Here is a 22,719-nt window from a genome sequence, read left to right as displayed (position 1 = left end):
GGGCTCTGACCAGGTTCTGTTACCCAGAATCCTTTGCAAACCTCAAAATTTGGCTAAAAAAACACATTTTCCTCACATTTCGGTGACAGAAAGTTCTGGAATCGGAGAGGAGCCACAAATTTCCTTCCACCCAGCGTTCCCCCCAGTCTCCTTATAAAAATGATACCTCATTTGTGCGGGTAGGCCTAGCGCCCGTGACAGGAAATGCCCGAAACATTCACACGTCACATTTTTTGACCGAAATCAGAGGTGTTGTTTGCAAAGTGCCTACCTGTAGATTTTGGCCTCTTGCTCAGCCGGCACCTAGGGAAACCTACCAAACCTGTGCATTTTTGAAACATAGAGACCTAGGGGAATCCAAGATGGGGTGACCTCAAAAGTTTTCCACTCATTTCGGTGACAGAAAGTTCTGGAATCTCAGAGGAGTAACAAATTTCCTTCCACCCAGCGTTTCCCCAAGTCTCCCGATAAAAATGTTACCTCACTTGTGTGGGTAGGCCTAGCGCCCGTGACAGGAAATGCCCCAAAACACAACGTGGACACATCACATTTTTTCACAGAAAACAGAGGTGTTTTTTGCAAAATGCCTACCTGTGGATTTTGGCCTCTAGCTCAGCCGGCCCCAGGGGGGGCAGAAATGGCCTAAAAGAAATTTGCCCTCCCACTCCCTCCCCGGGAGCGACACTTGCCTACGGTTTCGTCCCCCCTTGTGTGACCTTGGCGCAAAAAAAAAATCCCAGGTGCTTAGAGGGTTCTGCCCCCCTTGGGGGGAAAAATCGGCCGATCTGCCCCCAAAGGGGGTAGAAATGGCCTGAATACAATTTCCCCCCCCAGGGGAGCGACCCTTATCCAAGGGGCCGCTCCCCATCTGTAAAACAAAAAAAATAAAAATCCTTGGTGCCTAGTGTTTTCATCGGACTAATCAAAATAGGCTGATCTGCCCCCCAGGGGGGCAGAAATGGCCTAAAATAAATTTGCCCCCCAGGGGAACGACCCTTGCCTAAGGGGTCGCTCCCCTTGCGTGAAATTCACATAAAAAAAACTCCCTGGTGTTTAGTGGTTTCTGTCCCCCTTAGGGGCAGATTGGCCTCATAAAAATAGGCCAATCTGTGCAGAAATGGCCTAAATATAATTTTCCCCCTAGGGGAGCGACCGTTGCCTAAGGGGTCGCTCCCCACCTCCAAAAAACCTGAACAACACAAAAAGAAAAAAAAAAAAAAAAAAGATCCCTGGTGCCTAGAGGTTTCTGCCCCCGAGGGCAGATCGGCCTAATAATAGGCCGATCGGCCCCCAGGGGGGGCAGAAAAGGCCTTCCAAAAAAATGACACCCTGGGAGCGACCCTTGCCCAAGGGGTCGCTTCCTTATGCCACTTTCAAAAAGAAAAAAGAAAATACCTGGTGTCTAGTGGGCGTTTCAAAAGCCGGATTGCTTTAAAAGCCGGATTGATTTGCAATCCGGCTTTTGAAACGCAGAGAGAGACTTCAAAGGGAAGGAAATAACTTTCCTTCCCTTTGAAGCCTCTCTCGGCCTCCCCCACGTGATCGGAAGAAAAATGAAAAGCATTTCTCTTCCGATCGCGCTGGAAGCTGAGCTTCCAGCGCCATGGGAGGAGGCCCTGTGACAAATCAGCGCGCAATTGCGCGCTGACGTCGTGGGGTGGAAGGGGAAGGGCTTCCCCTTCCATCCCTGCCTTGGGGGGGTGGGTGGGGAGCAAAGGGGGGGAGCGCTAGTGCTCCCCCCAGTTCCCGGGTGCAGGACGAGGTGATCTGGTCACCCAGCACAACATTAGGGTTGCCTCCCCATAGAATGGGATGGGCCCTGAGTCTGGAAATCTTTGCCCAAACCCCAGAGAAAAACGTGGGGTCATCACCACTGGGCCCATACATGGCTGCTAGAATCACTGACTGCCTGTACAGGGAGCCCGCAAGTATAACATAATGACCGTCGGGATCTGTGAGGGAGTGTGTCTACTGCTATGGGATTCCTTTGCTCAGTAGTATTGACACACCTCTGACATAGTTGGAATAGACAGAAGAAAAGGTGTAGCCCCACCAACAGGCACTTAGTGCAGGAGACAAGGTTCTTGTATGCTGGTCTTTTGTAGGAAGCATATATCAATTTTATTATGGGTGAGGCAGGCATGGACGAGGCAAGCCTTTCTGCAATCATTGAGACCTCGAATGTTTCCTGTGATGTAGATTAAGGTGGCCATGTCAACTGCAGAGGAGGGGGTGATATGCATGATAGGTGTATGCATTGTGGTGCATAATGAATGGGCGACGGAAAAAGCATGGAGAATAAGAAGCAGTACCAAAGAGGAAAGGGGGAGACTAAAAAGCTAAACCAGAACACAAAAACTTGACCCAATACACCCTCACCCACTCCAACCCCAAAAACTAGGTATGAGATACCCTTTCCCACCCCTCTCCCACTCATACCTTTCCAAGAACAGAACAATAATAGGAGTCATCCCGAGGGGGTGGGGGAACATTCGGCATACAGTCCTACTGTTAGGGTGGCCGAACTAGGAGACTAAGGGGCAAGCAGTCTAGAAGTAATGGGGTGATTATCAGCTTAGGTTATGAGGTAAGTTTCACAGCTATGGGGGTGCGAGCAAGGCAACAGCATAAAAACTCCCAACCCCAGTACTTACAGGTGGTACAGAGGGCAATGAAGGCTTAAGGCAGCAAAGGTTCAATCGTTGTCGCTAAGTTGAGACTCCGCGGTGGTGCCGGGCGAGCCCCTAGGAGATCGCGTGCCCTTGGCTGAATGTTTGGTGAACTTTAAAGCAGATTTACTGACCATGAAGAAGCGACTTTTACCTTCAAAAGTTACCCTCAGCTTTGCAGAATACAGGAGGCATAAGGTATGTCTGCCTTTTGGAGAAGTTTCTTGACAGGCAAGAAGCTGCAGTTGGCAGTTTGAACCCTCAATGTAAATTCTGGGTACAAGGATATGTTGTTGTCATGATATTGAATTGGGCAAGGAGGAGCACCCAGAGGTGGCCGAGGGCCGAGTGAGCATTGAGCGTGCTCAACTATAAAGATTGCTGACAGGCTTTGGTCAAAGAGGTCTTGCAGTAGGATCTCAATGAAGTCTTCCCTTTTGAAGATTGCAGTGGAATCAAGAAGCCCAGTTATTTGGAGCTTGTTTCGATGTGATCTTACATCTAGGTCCTCAGATTTGGCTTTGATGAAGTCAAGGACCTTGTCCATGCATAGCAGGTGTTCCTTGGAGTCTGCCTGAAGCTCGTTCGCATCACATACACGATTTTCTAGTAGATCATACTCGGTCCTGGTTTTGTCGACACACTGCTTGACGTGATCTAGTTGGTTGGTGAGCAAGTCTAGCTTACGGTTGTTTGTTTTCAGGCCTGACTTGACATCTCTGAGTAGCTCTCTGAGGTTTTGGTCCTGGGAGCCATCGTCCTCGGAGTGATCATCAACAGACTCTGAGCTTTCGCCCGTCTCCACCTGATGGGTGGGACATTTGCCCTCGACAGAGAGTTTCAATTGTTTGGCATTGTGTTTCCGCATAATGAGGTTTATAGCCACAGAAGGTAGAGGTTAAAAGCGAGGAAGACCTTGGTGGCAAAGCGGGCAAGCTGGACAAGCAATCACCTACATTGATGGTGAGGTCAGATAGGCGCTAGTCTCAGGAGGTGGATATCTAATAATATACGACTAAGCCCAGTGCAGAGACTAGCGGAGCTTTGAAACACCCTGGGGAAGGTTGATGCACCAGGGTGCATGAGCAGGCTCAGTCTCTGGGTCTGCAATTAGACCCAATGTAGCCTAAGGCAAGAAGTGGGTGATTGCGGGCTATTTTGAGCCAGATAGAAAAGTCTTTTGGATCCCGCAGCAGAAAATATGACCTCTCATGGAAGACAAGTAGGCCCTCTGACACCTGAGGCAGCGGACTGACCAAAGAGGGGGTGAATGAGGAGTATGCTTATATGGGATCAGACAGACCTGTCTAAGGTGCAGGGGGTGGAGTAGGCACTCCAACGGGGTTGACGAACTCCTCGAAACAGACTCTGTAGGCAAAAAGTTCCCAGCCGGGTGAGAGGTGTAGGTAGTTTAGCACTGTTTGTGAGTGACAAGTTTTCTTGGAGCACCAAGTAAAAGGCTGCCAGGTGCATTGTGAATTAGGGTATTAAATGAAGGTGGCGGCCGCAGGCTCCATTTCACAACCACAAGCCAGTTCTCCCTTGCAGATCCAAATGGACCCAAACCGCACCCCAAAACAGGGCCAGCAGATGAGTGGGCAATTGCAGTGGCAGGGGCTGGACACAGTAAGAAGAGAACATGAAAAAGGGGGCCATCGCCTGACTCACCCACCAATGTTCAAGTGCGCAGGGCGCTGCTCCCAACCCAGGCTGTACCCTAGGCCCTTTCAGTCCTCCTCAGTTCCTTGTGGGCAAAGGGAGCAGTGCAGCCATGAAATCTCCCCAGGGGCCTCCTCTGGCCGGGCATGGAAAGAAATAAGACTGTTCCTCCTCCGCACGGTCTCAAGCCAGGGAAGCAATCCAGAGCCTCACAAACCCACTGCAGCCTCTCAAGATAGCACCGGGGACCTCAGCACAAGGCAGCCGCCTCAGCCATGATCAGGCAGGACAACATCAGCTCCCCTAGACACAGTGAGAACCATGAAGGTGCAGCGCCAGCCGAAACAGCATGCCGGCTGCGGCATGAGTAAAGTGTGCGCCTGCCTGCCAAAGAGTCTGAAGGCCCAAACAGACATCTTGGCTGCTACCCACTCTGGGTTCGAACTCCTTGGTGCACGGGGGCCTTCAATGGTGTACGATGGCTGGGTGGTATCTGGCCAAACTGTCATCCAGCGTCCCAGGTGGCGCTCCTCCTCCAATCTATGCCTGCATGGTCCCACACACCACCGTAGATACCCTGCTGGGGAGAGATCAGAAGGTCCTGAGAGCTCAGACAGTGTCATGGGCGTAAAGAGACCCTATGGTGGAAAGGGCTGAAGTATGAAGGCCCTGTAAATGGTGGAATGATGATGGATAATGAGCCTGGCCGGCAGATCCCTCTAAAGAGTGTCCATCTTGTTGTGCAGCAAGACCACACCCTGCCCACAGAGGGTTGGTTGCAAGGCTTGGGCATAGGTTATGCACTCCAGCTAACTCCTGCCTCATAAACCTAAAAGCCATGTGCAGCGATTGTTGGCCATTTAAAAACATCATTAGGGTGCTGCTCCTGGCCTAAGGTCATGAACAACAGGGACTGGGATACCTTGAAGGATGCTGTCCCTATGCCAAATCTGTGCTGTGCATGGCGGAAAGCCATGCACAGTTAGCAGTTGGCCAACCACAGAGGATTGGGTGCAGGGCCTGTCTAAAGGAATATATTCACAATATTTGCCATGAGGAACCAAATGTGGATGATTTGTTTTTAAGTTTCATGCAGATTCATTGAACAGTGCCACACACAGAGGTGTATATGTGCGCTGTGTGTGTGCATATGTACATTATATATATATATATATATATATATATATATATAAATATATATAAATATATATTTATATATATTTATATATAATAAATAATAATATAAATTCTGTTTCCTAACTATAATGTCCCTGTGACCTTTGTTTTTTCAGTGAATTTCTATGTTTTCTTTAGCATAAAGTAATTTTAATTACTATAGGTTAATCCATCGACTGCTGTGCAAGGCCTTCAGCTGTGCACAGTGAGGGTTGGCAGCAGGGCCCTTATGGAAGAGAGAGAGTGAGAAAAAGTCAGAGATGGAAATAGAATTAGAGAGAGATTGAGAGAGAGAAATAGAGAGAGAGAATGAGAGAGAGAGATGTTTTTTTAGACTTTGATGGATGATATACCTAGAGTGAAATATTTCTGTACAAGTTGAAAAATAAAATGGAAAAAGAGTGAGATCTCCTTTTGGTGTGTACCTTAAATATTTGAAGTTGAAAAGAAATTAAAGTAGGGAAATGCCTACTGACACATATAGACTGGAACCCATAACCCTTGGTATAGGGATCTCAGATCTTAACCACTAGGCCACAGGTGACGCTTTTACATGTAGTTTCAAGGCATAACTACGGCATTTAAATCACGTTCTCTCTCTCTTCCACCCCATGAAAGACAGAGAGATGAAAGAGAGAGAGAGAGACAGAGAAAGTGACAGAACCGTGGTGGGAGCCGCAAGGCCCCCACAGTCCTAGCCAGATTCCCATATCCTGCCGGAGCCGGCATTGCTATTGCAAGCAGGGAGCTGCTTTAAATAGCAGCTCCCTACTTGCAGGAGCAATCTTTTCACCTGTTTGCATACAGGGAAAAAGAAGAAAACTCTGCTTTCTGCATGCAGGAGCTGTTTGACAGCTCACTCTTGCAGAAAACAGAGTTATGTTCGCTTTTGCTTGGTGGTTGGTGGAAGGTGTCAGACCCCACCAAGCAAAGCAAAGAGCTACCTCCTGAAGATGGACACCTCGGGAGGTAGCAGGAGCCAGCTCTGGGGGTAGCAGTCCCCGCGCCATCTATGGCTCCAAGAGAGTGGCCGCGTGGCCCCCCTCCAATGTTTGTATTAGCCCTGATGAGGTGGTGGACCCCGGGGCTAGAGGTCCCAGATGGACCCCCTTCATTATTTTATTTTAGTCCTGGGGGGCTGGCGGTCTCCAGAGCATGGGGGGGAGGCACGGGCCCCATGCATCTAATAAAGTATATTTGCCCTGCATAGGTGGAAGCCCCTGGGGTTAAGGGGGGCCATGTGGGCCCCCTGCATTCATTTATTTCCTTTAGCCCCAAGGAGGTGAAGTGGAGGCCATGCAACCCGCTGCATTTTTGTTTATATCTTAGCCCCGGGGAGGTGGTGGTACCCAGGGCTACCATAAGTCCTCCCCTCCTTTTTTCACCCCCCAATTTCCTGGGACCTGGGCCACCTAGGGGCAAAATAAGGAAAAGCGTGGGACACTGTGTTTTTATTTTAAGTCTCAGTAAAATCCAATAATCCATCTGCAGACTTTTTTGAGATTTAAAAAAATGCTTTTTAGCCATGGTAGGGTGCCTGGGGGACCCCTGCACCAAGGCTAGGGGCTCAGGGTGTCCCTACCATGGCCCCTTTTCTTTTTTTATCTTCTTTTGTGGGACTCAGATGAAGCAGAGTCCCAAAATGGCTGCCAACAGTTTCTTGTTGAAGTGTTAGCAGCCGTTCAGATATCAGCACGGGGACAGTTGGATCCGAGGAGTTTACGATGTGGATACTCTACATTTTTTCACTTTCTGTATCTCCAAAACTACTTAATAGATTAACACCAAGTCACAAAAAGCACAGTCTGTGGAACAGGATCTATGTTCCTGCCAAATTTGGTGTAACTCCATTCAGCAGTTCAGGTTGTAGGTGTGTCTAAAGACCCTATTGGAAAATGAGTGAGGAAAACGGGTTTTGGGACCCCCCTTTTTTCTCAGCTCCTCTTGATGGATCACCCGAAACTTTTAAGACAGCAGCTGAACCAATTGAAGTATATGTTTTGAAAATGTTGTGAAGATTTGTCAAGCGGCGCCAAAGTTATTGGCAAAACAAAAAACGCTCTTCCTATTGAAACCAAGGGCCAGATGTAGCAAACACTTTGCGACTCGCAAACGACGAAAATCACCGTTTGCGAGTCGCAAATGCATGTTTGCTATGTAGAAATGCATTTTGCGAGTTGGAACTGTTTTGCAAAATGCATTTCCGAGTCGCAAATAGGAAGGGGTGTTCCCTTCCTATTTGCGAGTCGCTGCAAATGGACTCGCAGTTACCATCCACTTGAAGTGGATGGTAACCCACTCGCAAATGGGAAGGGGTCCCCATGGGACCTCTTCCCCTTTGTGACTGGACCCAAAAATAATTTTTCAGAGCAGGCAGTGGTCCAATGGACCACTACCTGCCCTGAAAAATACCGAAACAAAAGGTTTCGGTTTATTTTTCAAAGTGCAGCTCGTTTTCCTTTAAGGAAAACGGGTTGCACTTTGAAAAAAAAAAAAGCTGCTTTATTTAAAAGCCGTCATGGACATGGAGGTCTGCTGTTCCCAGCAGGCCTCCATCCCCGTGAGTGCCCTGAGTCGCTATGGGGTCGCAAATTGGGACCCACCTCATTAATATAGCTACTCGCAGAAGGTGTCTGAGACACCTTTCTGCATAGCAAATTGCGACTTGCAATTTGCGAGTCGCATGGACTCGCAAATTGCAAGTCGCAATTTGCTTTGTTGCTACATCTGGCCCTAAGGCCCTCATCATGACTTCAGCAGCTTCGGGGCAAGACCGCTATGTGAAATGCTGCCACCATACTGCCAGTGGTGGCGGAACAGCAACCGCCGAACTACTAGTCACAAAGAACAAACCGCCCAAATACAGCCACAAAACCAACACCGCCAGGACGATCAACGGCGAAATGGTGACTGACCTACTGCCGGGCCAACCATGCCAACCCCATTCCAACTGCCCTATTACGAGTCAGTTTTCAGCACAGCAGAACATGCACAGTGGTAAGCCAACAGCGGTCTGCAACGCCGCGGTACAAAAAGTCACAGCCAATAGTTGCCAACACCAAATTGGAGAGTACAAATTCCCCACACCTGAAACACATACACACATCACACACACCTGCTCATGGTACCATATAACACCCCCCACACACACATCCACAATCCCTTGTGACTACCACGACCAGCCACAGAAACACGAGCCACGAAGTACACTCCCTACCTGACAAACACCTGCACATTGCACACTTTGCACACACCTCCCACGCTTCTCAGACAACAAGTTGTGGGTCATGGTGGACAAGATCGTCAGAGTAGAGCCACAATTGATTGGAGTCCAGGTCCAGCAAACATCACTGTCAAGGAAAACTGAGTAATAACAGAGGATCGTCGACAGGGTCAATTCAGTCAGCACCTATTCATGCACAAGGGAGGATATCAGGAAGAGGTTAACGACCTCGGGGGGAAGGTCCGTTCCATGGCATCCAGGCACCAAATCTCCCACAACAAGACTGGCATCCTCCCCTTGACTTCACATCCTGGGAAGAGAAGGTCTTTTAAATCATGCATAAGAGGGCCTCACTGGTCTCAAAGGAGGTCTTGACACTGGTAAGTCAACACCACCCCCCAAGGCACCAACCACGCCTACCCATCTCCCCACCTCCCACCACTCGTCTATCTCCCCATACAACACTACTGCATCCCCACAATCACCCCACAACCCTCCCGCATGCCACACCAGCTCCTCTCACACCATCCCCACACCACCTGCCAATGCACGGATAACAATCATATTGGGAAGAACCACAACTCCCACAATGCATCACACCCCACACAGCCAAAATTCACCCTACCACTCCACAGTGGAACAGTGGAAAACCTGCCTGGACAACCATGTCACAGCCCACACCTACTAGTTGCTGCCGCCCAACACATGGCAATGACAGCAATGCCAACCACCATCCACAACCCACCATGACACATAGAAAACAGGGCACTTTACCCATATCCAAATCAATCTCTTCAGTGCTGCAGCTGTCATTGCTATCATTGGGAACCAAATCGAGCCACTGCATGCACCAGAACTTGAAAAGGGCAACAACACATCCACATACAAACTCTTCCTTTTTCCATTCACAGGTAACCCTGCCACTGCCACCCAGCAGAGGATGCCATGGACAGACAGCTCTCCCTGGGATGAAGGCCCTAGTGGATGTCTGGATGGGGATGAGTTGCCTGGGCCATCTGGGGCGACTGGTCGCTACACTCCCAGCAGCGCCACCCTGGATGCAGTGCCCCCCATGTGGCTACAACATGCCAGCCCCTTCACCCCAAACCTGCACCCCAAGGACCCCATAATCAGAAGTGTGCCACACAGTACAAGGGGACAGAGACAAGGGCACACACCCTACACAAAGAAGGGCCTGGTGGTGCTGGCAATGGGCACACTACGCCAGGGACACAGGCACAGGGGGCTAGAGTCAGTGGGAGGGGATCAGTGGACCAAGGGTTGGGGCAGCCACAACAACAGACTGCCCAGGAGGCCCTCACCCAAATCCTGGGTGCATACCACTAAACCCAGGATACCATGGGCCAGATCCTCACCACTGTGAAGAAGACCCAGAGGCTGCAGAGTGAATACCATCTGGAGGCCATGAAGCAATGGCAGACCTATAATGCCACCATGGCCTCCATGGCAGGGCTGCTGAAGGAACTCACCACCACCCTGCGTGAGTCTATCTCCCACAAGCAGGACCCTTCAATTAGCCACAATCCATCTGAGCCCCACACGTCAGTGGCAGCTAGTGGAATGGAGGACCTGCCACAGGACCAGCAGGACACCAGCACTCCTACCCCTACCCTAGCCAGCAAGCCTCCACACAAGCGAGGATGTCCAACCAGTCATCCTGCCGTTACTGATGCCAAGACCAAGACCACCTCCAGGAAGTGACCCTCTTCTGAACATTCTCCCTTGTGTGTCACTGAGGCACCATGTTGACTCTCCATTGTCATCTCTCGGTTCTCCCATAGCCACCATACTGGACCTTGACTACCCACAGCTGGGCCAAGTACTCTGATGATCCCACTGCCATAATCCCAAGCATCCCCCCTTGCATTTGTACCTCCCAAGAAAACACCATTGAGCACAGTTACTGCCTATGGCCCTCATTATGACCCTGGCGGTAAATCCAGCTTACCGCCACGCTTACGGCTGTCAACTTACCGCCACCACGGCGGATATCCTTTCACCATATGACACAAATCCCCCAGGCCAAGGGTCACTGATAAACTGGGGGTATCAAAACCCATACCATTACACCAACAGAACCACGCCCACCACATTATGACCCATGAATCATCACGGCGGACATTCAACGGCGGTTAACCATTGGTGGTACATACCGCCACGCTCACAATGGACACCCACAGACAAAACAACACTACATTGAACAATTCAAACAACACACATCTGACACCGATACACCCACCACACCCACACACCCACACCACCATAAAACACACACCCACATTACCCACAACCCTTAACAAATACAATTCATTGGCACGAGGCTGACAGCAAAACCACTGACACAACTACATACACATACCACATACACCCATACATCCCTCACGCACCCCACTTCACACACTCAAACACAGTACCCAACACACCCTCAGCAACACACATTACATAACACCCATGGCACCACAAAGGCACCCCTGTTTCACTGAGGAGGAGTTAAGGGTCATGGTGGAGGAAATCGTCAGGGTAGAGCCACAGCTCTTTGAAGCAAAGGTGCAGCAAATATCAATAGACAGGAAGATGGAGCTATGAAGGAGAATCGTGGACAGGGTTAACGCCGTGGGACAGCACCCCAGAACAAGGGGGGACATCAGGAAGAGGTGGACCGACCTACCGGGGAAGGTACGTTCCATAACAGCAAGACACCAGCTCGCTATCCAGAGGACTGGCGGTGGACCCCCACCTCCTCCCCCAGAACTCACAGTATGGGAGGAGCATGTCCTGGCAATGCTGCATCCAAAGGGCCTGGTCGGAGTCAGAGGAGGACTGCACTCTGGTAAGTCAACTTTCAACAATTATCACCCCCCATACCTGCATGCCATCACATACCCTCACCCTCACTCCTATCACTCCACTACATCCCACACACCCCATCATCACATCTCACTAATCCCAATGCCAAGCCCTGCATGCTGTACCAATGCATGGACACCCCTCACACCCCTGCATGGACACTCATCACTAAAGCTTGCACAGCATAGAGAACTAATAATCCCACTAGAGACCAACATACACAAGTAAAAGCTGACAGGGCTACACCAACCATAGAGGGGAAGCCAGGGATGTACAATGTGTCATACACATTAACCATAACACATCATTTACATCCACACAGGTACCCCAGCCAATGTCGCGGGAGAGGAGGTGCCAGCACTATCCAGCCCCCCAACAGAAGAGGCCCACAGTGATGACAGTAACTCTGGGCTTCAGGATCTGGACAATCTACCTGGCCCATCAGGGACCACTGGACAGCCGGTTACCCAAGCCCAGTCACAGACCACCACAGAGCCTCCCCATCAGGAAACAACACCACAGCACCCACCCAGCGCCCCCAAACCTCTCTCCCCAGGACATGTCAATCAGCAGTGTGCCTACCTGTACAGGGACCCCAGGCTACACCTCACACCCAAGACAATCAGGGACCTGGGTTCAGTGGCAGTGGGCACACGGTTCAGGGGACAGAGGCACAGGCCAGCTGGGACACTAGGAGGACTGCTGTGCGCCAGGAGGAGGACATTCCCAGGGAACCGACTCTCCAGGATGCACTCTTCGAGATCCTGGGATCCTATCAACATTCCCAGGACACGATGGACCAGATCCTAGTCAACATGCAGTAGAACAGGTGGCTGCAGGAGGGAAAGTACCAGGGGATCAGGGAGGACTTGCAGGCCATGAACAACACCCTGATCTCCATTGCAGGGCTGCTGGCAGACATGGCAAACATTATGAGGGAGGCAGTCTCACACCAGCGGGCCCCTGCCACTACCCAGTCATCTGAACAGCCTTCCACTTCGGCTGCTGCTAGTGGCCAGGAGGCCCACCACAGGACTCACAGGCCACCATCACCCCTCCCTTTGCAGAAGGTGAATCACCCCGCAAACACTTCCTGTGATCCAGACAGAAGCCAGAGACCCTTGCCAAGACCCCCGCCAGGAAATGAGACTCTCCTGATTGTCTCCCTTGTGCCCCACTCAGTCACTGTGTCCACCCTGAAATGCCATTGCTTCCCTTCCTATGTCCCCTTATACAATGCACCTCTGCTATAAACAGACTGGTACAATACCCTGGATTTCCTCGATTCACCCTATCCCATTGCACTTTCCCCTCTATATATTAGCACTACAATAAACACCCTTTGATAAAAATCGATGTCGAATATGTCATGTATTTCAAATATGTATTGACTGAAACAGGTACAAACATTGCAAATGAACTGTACATAGAATGTGCATAGAATTAATGACCTGTAGCTGGCTGTTGTGATCACACCAGGAGTTTTTGTCAAATCACCAACATCTGCAAAATTAATATCCAAAGGGAACATTAAGTGGGCATAGAAGTGGGAAATACCAGCATGCCAATGCCACACAGAATACAACCAGTCATTGAAATGTAAAGTTACACTGTCTCACCTGCGTGTCTTTGGAAATACTGATGGATTACAGATGTTCTGTGGACCTCATCCTTATTCTCTGCCTCCTCATCCTCACTGTCCACAGGGTTCACTGCTGCCACAGGGGCATCTCCAGTCTCCTCCTCCTGCAGGCAAGGGACATGGTGTCTGAGGGCCAGGTTGTGCAACATGCAGCATGCCACTACTATCTGGCAGACCATCTTGGGTGAGTAGCAAAGGGATCCACTTGTTAGATGGAGGCACCGGAATTTGGCCTTCAGGAGGCCAAAGGTTTTCCCAATTATCCTTCTGGTTCGCCCATGTGCCTCACTATAATGTTCTTCTGCCCTTGTCCTGGCATTCCTAACAGGGGTCAGCAGCCATGATAGGTTTGGGTAACCAGAGTCACCTGCAAATATTGAGAGACAACATTTAACCACACACTATCCTATATGGCCAGCACCATAGCCATACACCAACATATAGTGGGTGGGAAGCAGGACTCACCTGTTAGCCACACCCTGTGCCTTTGTAGTTGCTCCATTACATGTGGGATGCTGCTATTCCTCAGGACAAAGGCATCATGCACCAACCCATGATACTTAGCACTGACGTGGAATATATACTGGTACACCAAGCACACCATCTGCACATTCATAGAGTGGGAACTCTTACGATTCCTGAACACCTGTTCATTCTGGCATGGGGGGACAAATGCAATATGTGTTCTGTCAATCGCCCCAATTATATTGGGGATAGGTCCCATTGCATAAAACTCTGCCTTCACAGTGGCCAAATCCTCAACCTGTGGGAATGCAATGTAGCTGCATATGTGTTTTATCAGAGTAGACAACACTCTTGTCAGCACTATTGAGAACCTTGGCTGTGAGATTTCTGCTGCCAAGCCCACTGTCACTTGAAAAGAACCAGTTGCCAGGAAACTGAGAACAGATAGCACTTGCACAAGAGGGGGGATCCTAGAGGGATGACAGATAGCAGATATCAGATGAGGCTCCAATTGGGTACACAGCTCTGTGATTGTGGCCCTGTCCAGTCTATAGGTGAGTATTATGTGCCTGTCCTCCAGTGTAGCCAAGTCCACCAGGGCTCTGTACATGGGGGTATCTCTTCATCTCCTATTCATCCGCAGCAGTAGGAATCTAAGGGACAAAAGAGTGAGGAGGCTGTCACAAACTGACACAACAGTAGTCTGCAATCTGTAAACATGTAATGGGTCAGTGTGATTTGTCCAGTATGTGCCTATTTCTCCTGTGACACAGCATTATTCCATAGGCCTGCCCCCCATCTGAAATGGCGTCCGCCTGTCCTCTGTGGTGGGACAGGTGGAAGTGAAGTAATGCAGCTGACGTTGTACGACGTGGCGGAAGGCGATTGGGAACCGCCGTGCAATTCATCATTGGTTAAAATTGGGCCCTATGGGGTACAGTGGCCAATGGTGATCTACGCCAGCGGTGATTGTATGCACCGCCGCAGACGTGACTGCCATTTTCCATCTGATTCTTTACCTGTTTCTTGACCTTTGATAGGAGAGAACCTAAAACTGCATGTGCTGCTTTGAGCTGTGTCTGGAACCTACCATGGCCCGTGTGACCGGGGAAAGGGCCCCAGCCTTCACTTCAGAGGAGATGGTGAGACTGCTGGATGGGTTCCTACCCCAGTATGGACTGCTGTATGGGCCTCCAGACCAACAGGTGAGTACACTGTGGGGAGGATGCATGTGGCATGAATGTATGGAGGTGTGAGTGAAGGCATCGTGTAAGGGGGGAGGGATGTCCTCCTGGCTCGGTACACATTGAGTGCTGGGCTATGTGTGTGCCAATAGTGATGGAATCCGGTATGGTGGGCCATTTGGCTGGACTGTTTGTCTAATGGTGTTCTCCTGTCTGTATTTCCTCTTCAGGTCAGCGCCCATCAAAAGAAGGGTATGTGGAGTGCCATCGCCAAGGAGGTGCGGACTCTGGGGGTTCTTTGGCAGGCGGAGCACCCACTGTTGCAAACGGTGGGAAGACCTGAGACGCTGGGCATGGAAGACCGCAGAGGTCTCCCAACGAGGGAGCTGGGGATGGCCTCTCAACGAGGAAGGGGTGCCCATCGAACCCTGAACCCCCTGATGGCCCGCATACTGGTGGTGGCCTATCCAGAGCTGCATGGGCGCTTGAGGGCATCACAGCAGCCACAAGGGGGTGAGCACAGTGGCCATCATTGAATGAAACAGCTGGAGGGGTGGTATCTGGGTGGTGGGTGTGTGTCAGTGGGTGCCCCTAGGCCAGGCCAGACATAACAGCGGAGGTCCACTGGTGGCTAGGGGTCTGAAGGGGAAATACTGCCTACCTAGCTTGAAGGCACTACTGGTCAGGGCTGCGTGGGCCCCAGGTGTGCTGCAATGGGCAGTGTGTGCTCCTCCTCATGCCTTGGTAGCTAGCAATGTCACTGGTAGTGCAATGCATAGTGTGTAGGCCTGTACTCTGTGTGTGAGGGTGCTGTGTACACCAACGGTGGTGTTGGTGCAGTCATTGACCTAGTGTATCCTTTATCTCTTCCCCCCCTTTCTTGTTTTGTCATCCTGTCCTTATGTGCATTAGCATCATCTGGCGGAGGAGCAGAGGCCCTGGCAACGGAGGGAGGTGCATCCCACAGGAACTAGGAGGCAGAGTCCACAGACACTGAGGGCACCAGTGGGACGGAGGGCGAGGGAAGCACCACGGCGGAGACTGGAGGGTACAATACAGACTCTGCTACCTCCTACGATGGGAGCTCCCTGGTGGTGGTGGACACCTCTGTGACCACCCCAGCTACAGTTACAGCCGCCACCCCCATACCAGCACCGCCCTTCCAGCAGCCCCTCAGCGAGTCGCCCGTGCCTGCTCACCCAGGAGTGTGGGCATTTCTTTCCCCCCAGGCACCTCAGGCCCTGCCCCATTGAGCCCTGCTCCTCTGAGTGCGGAGGCTATTGACCTCCTGAGTTCCATCTCAGTAGGGCAGTCAACCATTGTGAATACCATCCAGGGGCTGGCAGCCCAGATGCAACAATCTAATGCAATCCTGGAGGCCATTCACACTGGATTGGCGGCCCAATAAAGATCGATTCAGGCTCCGGCCTCTTCTCTGATGGCAGCCATTGTCCCTGTTACTACCGTCCCCCCTCCAACTACCACTTCCCAGTCCCATACCCCACAACCCCCACCCATCCCAAGCACACAGCCAGACGAGCATGCACACAAGACAACTCCCAAGAGTGTCACAGGCAAACTCAAGCACCACACTTCATCCCACAGGCAGTCACACAAACACCATTCAGTTGCCAACACAATAACATCCACTAGTTCCACAGTCTCCCCCGCCTCTTCCTCCTCCACCCAGTTACATCCACACTCACACCTGCATGCACTACATCATCATCCACTACCTGCATCATCACCACACCAAGCAGAACACACACCTCACTGACAGACACCTCAACAACATCCACAACATCCATGCACACATCCTCTGTGTTCTCTCCCACCATGTCTGTCCCCCGCTCCTAAAGTACACAAATGCAAGCACTCAGACACCCAACAGCCATCCACCTCACAACAGCATACAACCTATGCACCTGCACCCAAATCCAGCAGACAAACACCTCCAACAACTACTCCCTCATCCTCCTCTCCCATTTCCCCTCCCTCTTCCCACCCCAATGTCTCTACAACTCTTTAGCTTACCACCATTGACCTCTTCCCTATCCCTCCCCCTGTCCTGCACTTATGGCCAGGGTACCAAGAACGCAGCCAAGCACCTCAGCCAAACAGTCCACAGGCCCAGTTCCATCAGCACCTACTAGTGGTGGAAAGGATTCCAGGCCACAAATACTGAAGGGGAAGGAACCTGCACCAACCAGCAGAGAGGGCAGGGAGCCTGCACCAGCTATCAAAAAGGGGAAGGAGCCTGAACCATTCATCAAAAAGGGGAAGGAGCCTGCACCAGGCATCAAAAAGGGGAAAGAGCCTGCACCAGCCAGCTGAAAGGGGAAGGAGCCTGCATCCGCCAGGAAAAAGGGGAAGGAGCCTGCCCCAGCAGCTGTCACAAATCCCCCACTGCCAGACGTGTTTGTGCAGCCACCAGTGAGTGCAGGGGCTGAACAGGAGCCTCCCACAACCACCACAGTGCAGCTATTGGAGGGTGCAGGGGCTGATCAGGAGCCTCCCACTACCACCACCACCACAGTGTAGCCATCGGAGGGTGCAGGGGCTGAGCAGGAGCCTCCAAATACCACCACAGTGCAGCCATCGGAGGGTGCAGGGGCTGCGAAGGAGCCTCCCACTACCACCACCACAGTGCAGCCGCCACCGCCGGTGGATGCCATATGATCCAGCCCCCATGGGCTGCTGTGCGGCCTGCCCCCACTAGAACCAGTGGGAAAGTCACTCAGCTGAGAGACTGTGGCCTTGCACTCCCCAAGACCAAGCACAGGGCATGTTGCCCCTTCCAGAACCAGTGGGCAAGTCACCCACCTGAGAGACTATGGCCTTGCACTCCCCAGGATCAAGTACAGGGCATGTTGCCCCCTCCAGAACCAGAGGGCAAGTCACCCACCTGAAAGACTGTGGCCTTGTGCTCCCCAGGACCGAGCACAGGGCATGTTGCCCCCTCCAAAACCAGTGGTCTTGTTTCTGCATCCGACTGAGGTGCCCCCTCCCCCTGAGGTGCCTGCCTATTTGCCAACTGATGCCCCTGCAGTGTTCTCTCCGTATTGGTTCAGGGAACAAGTGGGGCTTTGGACTTTGCCCTGTGGCCATGTGGCCCCTGTGAACTGAAGACTGGGCAGTGTCCCTTTTTTGTACATTGGTACATATCTGTTGCATTGCCAAATCAAATTATTACTTTTGATGTTGATCTTATTACAATCACTTAAGTCAATTCCTGTTGTCCTTGCATTATTCAGCCAATTAATGGGATAAATTGTTTTTCTTGTGCAGCTGGTTGTGTGTATGGTGTGTGTGTGTATGCGGTGTGTGTTGTGCGTGTGTGTCACTCTTGTTTTCCTAACCCCCTCTCTTGTGTGCTAGGCGGCTGTACTCACAGGTGTCATCTTCGCCTGCGTTGGTGTTCGTGGTGGAGCATAAGGTAGAAGATCATCTGGAAGACTTGCAGTTCAGGTTCCATGGCAGCGTGGTTCTACCCTGTGTCTCCAATGATGAGTCCTTTCACTTCAGTGCTCTGTTTCCACCAGGCTTTTGAGGGCGTTGGTACCGCCCCGGAAAAGGTGGCGGTTTGGCATGTCATAATATGGCGGGCGGTACTTTGTCTTCCGCCTGGCTGTAGGCGGCTACCACCGTGGTGACTGATGTTTCTGCCCTGGCGGTCGGTGTGGTACATTGGTTGTCTTTTGGAGATATCACCGCCATGGTCATAATTTGGTGGTTCTTACTACCAGCCTGTTGGCGTTATTACCGCCACTTTATCACCAACCGCCACGGTCGTAATGAGGACCTATGTCTTTATTGTTATGAGTATCACAGATACTGCCATCACATCTACAACAGTTAACCGAATGTCCTGCAAATGTATGTGCGAATGGCAGAGGCGGGGGCAAAATGTAACCTGGACAATAGTGGAGCAGGCAGTGACTGGAGAGATAGGTCAAAGGAGGAAACAGGTGAGGAAGGGAGCAGAGTGCACCACAACAATGTTCTGAAAGTAGAACAAGACAGGGACATCAATGACTATAGCTGTCACATATACCAAATCAACACACATGCGCTGTAACTACAGGAAGCCAAGGCTGAGATGGCAAGTCAAGACCAAAAACATATGGCCATAACAAACCCACTTTCCCTAAACATACCGCTCAAATGGTACCTCCCTCACAGCAAACAGAGCCACATGTTAGGCAGTGCAAAGTTCCACGAACAGTGATGTGGCACCGCCTCCCAATACGAAATCCCAGGACAGGATGCAATACAGAGGAAACCACCTAGAGTAGCACACAATATGCACTGGGTCTGAAGGTTCAGGAAACAATGGTCTTGCACATAGATGTCACATGTGCAGCAACACACCAACTAGATGAGAAGAGCACTGACCTGTGCACAGTAAGAACCCAACTCATGGCCATGTGTAACCCCCCCAACCCACTCAGAGTCAGAGCTCCAATATCCCCTGTTATTACACACAGCAGGTGGTAGCATGGCACAAGGCGGACGGTGGAGCAGGACACATACCATACATAAGACACATACCTGTATCTCAGTGGAAGTATTGTCGGATCAGCTCTGCTCTGGAGGCAGCTGCATCATCATCATCTTCCTCATCATCACTCCCCATGTCCTCTTCATCAGCTACTGGTACAGCTGCCACTTCCTCTGAATACAGCAATGGGATCTGACGTCTTGGGACCAGATTGTGTAGCATGCAGTAAGCAACAATGATCTGGCACACTTTCTGTGGTGTGATGCCTCAAGGGTGTCATTAGCGAGGGAAGGTTGGAATAGCCAGAGTCGCCTGTGTGCCCAGACGGAAGGCCCATGTCAAGACCAGGAGTGTGTAGTACAGGTTGTGAAGAGTGTTAGGAGCAAAGGAACACACACATGTAGGGATACGGCCCGCTCCCTCTGTAGTGGTGTCATCATGTGTGGGCGGTGATGTTCAGCAGAATGTAGGAGTCATGCACAGACCCAGGGAACCTGTCCGTCACTTGTGTGATATATTGGTCAACCAGACACACCACCTGCACATTGGTTGAATAGAAGTTCTTACAGTTTCTATAAAGTTGTTCACTCCTCCTGGGTGGCACCAGGGCAATGTGGGGGCCACCTATGGCCCCCATCACATGAGGGACATGTGCCAGGTGGTAGAAGGCAGCTTTCACAGTGGCCAAATCAGCACAATGTGGAAACCTGATGTAGCTGCCCATATGTTGTAGCAGGGCACATAGGACGTCCCTCAGGACATTGCTGAACATGGGCTATGACATCCCTGCTGCCAATCCTACTGTCACCTGCAAGGACTCCTTCACCCAGGAGTAATTGGAAAAGCTCGTGGAGGGGGTCCTACCCGTGTATGGACAGCTGTATGGAGCACCAGAGCAGCAGGTGAGGGCAATGCCACTGTCCTGTCTCTGAGTGGTGCGTATGGGGATGGCGACCTTGGGATGAGGCAGAGTGACTGAAGTTTGGACATGGATGAGGAGTCTGAGCCTACGTGGACTGGTGACATATGAGTGTGGTCGTGAGATGTGTGCTGTCCACTGCTGTCCCTGTTATTCCACTCTCCAAGACTTGTCCCTTCTGTCTGTGTCACCCATGTAGGTCAGCGCCCATCAGAACAAGGGGATATGGTGTGCCATCGCCAAGCAAGTGCAGAACCTAAGGGTCCATGCCCGGTAGAGCATCCACTGCAGAATGAGATGGAGGACCTGAGACGCAAGGCCTGGAAGACCGCAGAGGCCCAGCGGGGGACGTCCTCCCAATGTAGGAGGGGTGCCCATCGGACCCTGACCCCCTGATGGCCCGCATTTTGATGGTGGCCTACTCTGAGGTGGATGGGAAGCACAGCAGCCACCAGGGGGTGAGTACACATTCTCACTTATGATATGTGTTGCCATAGTGGCTCTGGGTGTGCACTATTAGGTAGCTGAAGACTGGGTACTAGGTGGATTCATGTCCACTATTGGTTTTAGACATCTAGGCAGGATTGGCATCATAGATGTTTGGCCATGCAGTCAGTGAATGGAGGGGCAGTCAGTTCAAATGTGTTACTAGGCTAGGCAGCTCAAGCCAACCAGATCACAGCATCTGTGGTGTCAGGCCTTTGTAGTCAGTTGATGCCAACCACTGTGCCAGGGGTGAATGTTAGGTCCTCAATCTGCTGCCAGGCACTGTATGTGTAGTAAGGCAACGTGGGCCAAGATGTCACTGTGCAATTTGACTATGGCCTAGTTGGCATGCCAACTAGCCATGCTGGATTCTGTTGCTTCTGTAGCCCAGGATTAGTGTCTCTCTACGGGCATGTGAAGAGGGCAGGTCCTGGGCAGGTGTGGTGGGTATGCCTCTCATCATATACACAATTGCATCTGTATCAGCTTCAGCGGTGTACATGTGCACTGCTGTGGTGACCCCGATGGTGTTCCATTGTTGTAGCATATGTTGGTGAGGGCATGGCATGTCATAGCATGGCATCAGAAGATGATGTAGTTACTTTGTGTGGCGGTTGTGCTGGCATTGACCGATTGCACACTGTATCTCTCTCCCACCCACCCTATCTCCATGTCCTCTTCTGTCTTTGTGTGAATCAGCATCATCCGGCAAAGGAGAAGGGGCACCAGTGAGTGGGGATGCTGCCACCCCAGGGACCCAGGAGGGTGATACCAGCAGAGCCGAGGGGATCAGTGGGACAGAGGTTGAGGGGAGTGCCATGGTGGAGACAGGATCGATGACAAGATCTTCTGATTCCTCCTCCGATTGTCGCTCCCTGGTGTGGGCGGACACATCTAGGACCATCCCACCACCATCCTTGTCCACCACTCCCCTTACCAGCACCGCCCTTCCTGTAGCTCCTCACACAGTTGCCCATGCCTGCTCACACAGGAGGGTGGGCATCTCCTTCGCCACAGGAACCTCTTCCCCTGCCCCAGTCAGCCCTGCTCCCCTAATGAGGAAGCTACTGACTTCCTGAGGTCCATCTCTGTCAGGCAGACAACCATTATGAATGCCATCCAGGGACTGTCATCCCAGATGCAGCAGACCAATGCGTTTCTGGAAGGCATTCACGGTGCCCTGTCTGGCCTGCAGAGATCGTTTCAGGGTCTGACCTCCTCCTTGATGGCAGCCAGTGTCCCTTCTTCTACCGTCCCCCCTCTAGCTACCTGTTCACAAACTTTGGTACTGGCCCTTGGGCCCCTTTGCGCATAGTTTTAATGCTATTTTAACCTTATTAATATATCTGCACCACTAAACTGTTGGTGTCGATTATAACAACTTTGTTGTGGCTTTCGTTTAACATGTATGTGTGGTGAATGTGAGACTTTGCGTGTGTGTGAGTGTGTACTAATGCCCTTCCCTCCAGTGTGTGTTAGGCTGGTATACCTACGGTTGGTGTCTTGGTCGGTGTTTCTGATCCTGTAGGTCAATGGCCAACAGGAGCATTGGAAAGACTTACAATCTGCGTGCCATGGCGCCTGCGGACGTGCCTGTGTTCCTGAAGGTGAGTCTTCCCTTTTATGTTGCTCGTTTCCGCCATGCTTTTTGTGGTGGTGAGACTGCCCTGGAAATCCTGTAGGTGTGCAGCCTCGCAATAGGGTAGTGGGGAACTGCCTGACCACCGGCCTGGAGATGCCTACCACCGCTGGCGGTTCAGACGGAAATCTGGCTGTGTTCTGCAGTTGCCTTCCCCCTACTTGTAATTTGGCGATCTTCACCACCGGGCCTGCGACGGTGCGACCACCACCTCCACAGAGGCGGTCCACAGACCGCCATACTCGTAATGAGGGCCTAAGTGCTTACTATAACTACCTACTGGCAGCT

The sequence above is a fragment of the Pleurodeles waltl genome, chromosome 5 (genome assembly GCF_031143425.1).
Source record: "Pleurodeles waltl isolate 20211129_DDA chromosome 5, aPleWal1.hap1.20221129, whole genome shotgun sequence".
Lineage (NCBI taxonomy): Eukaryota > Metazoa > Chordata > Amphibia > Caudata > Salamandridae > Pleurodeles > Pleurodeles waltl.
The sequence above is the reverse complement of the archived record's forward strand: the minus strand, read 5'-3'. Positions refer to the sequence as shown.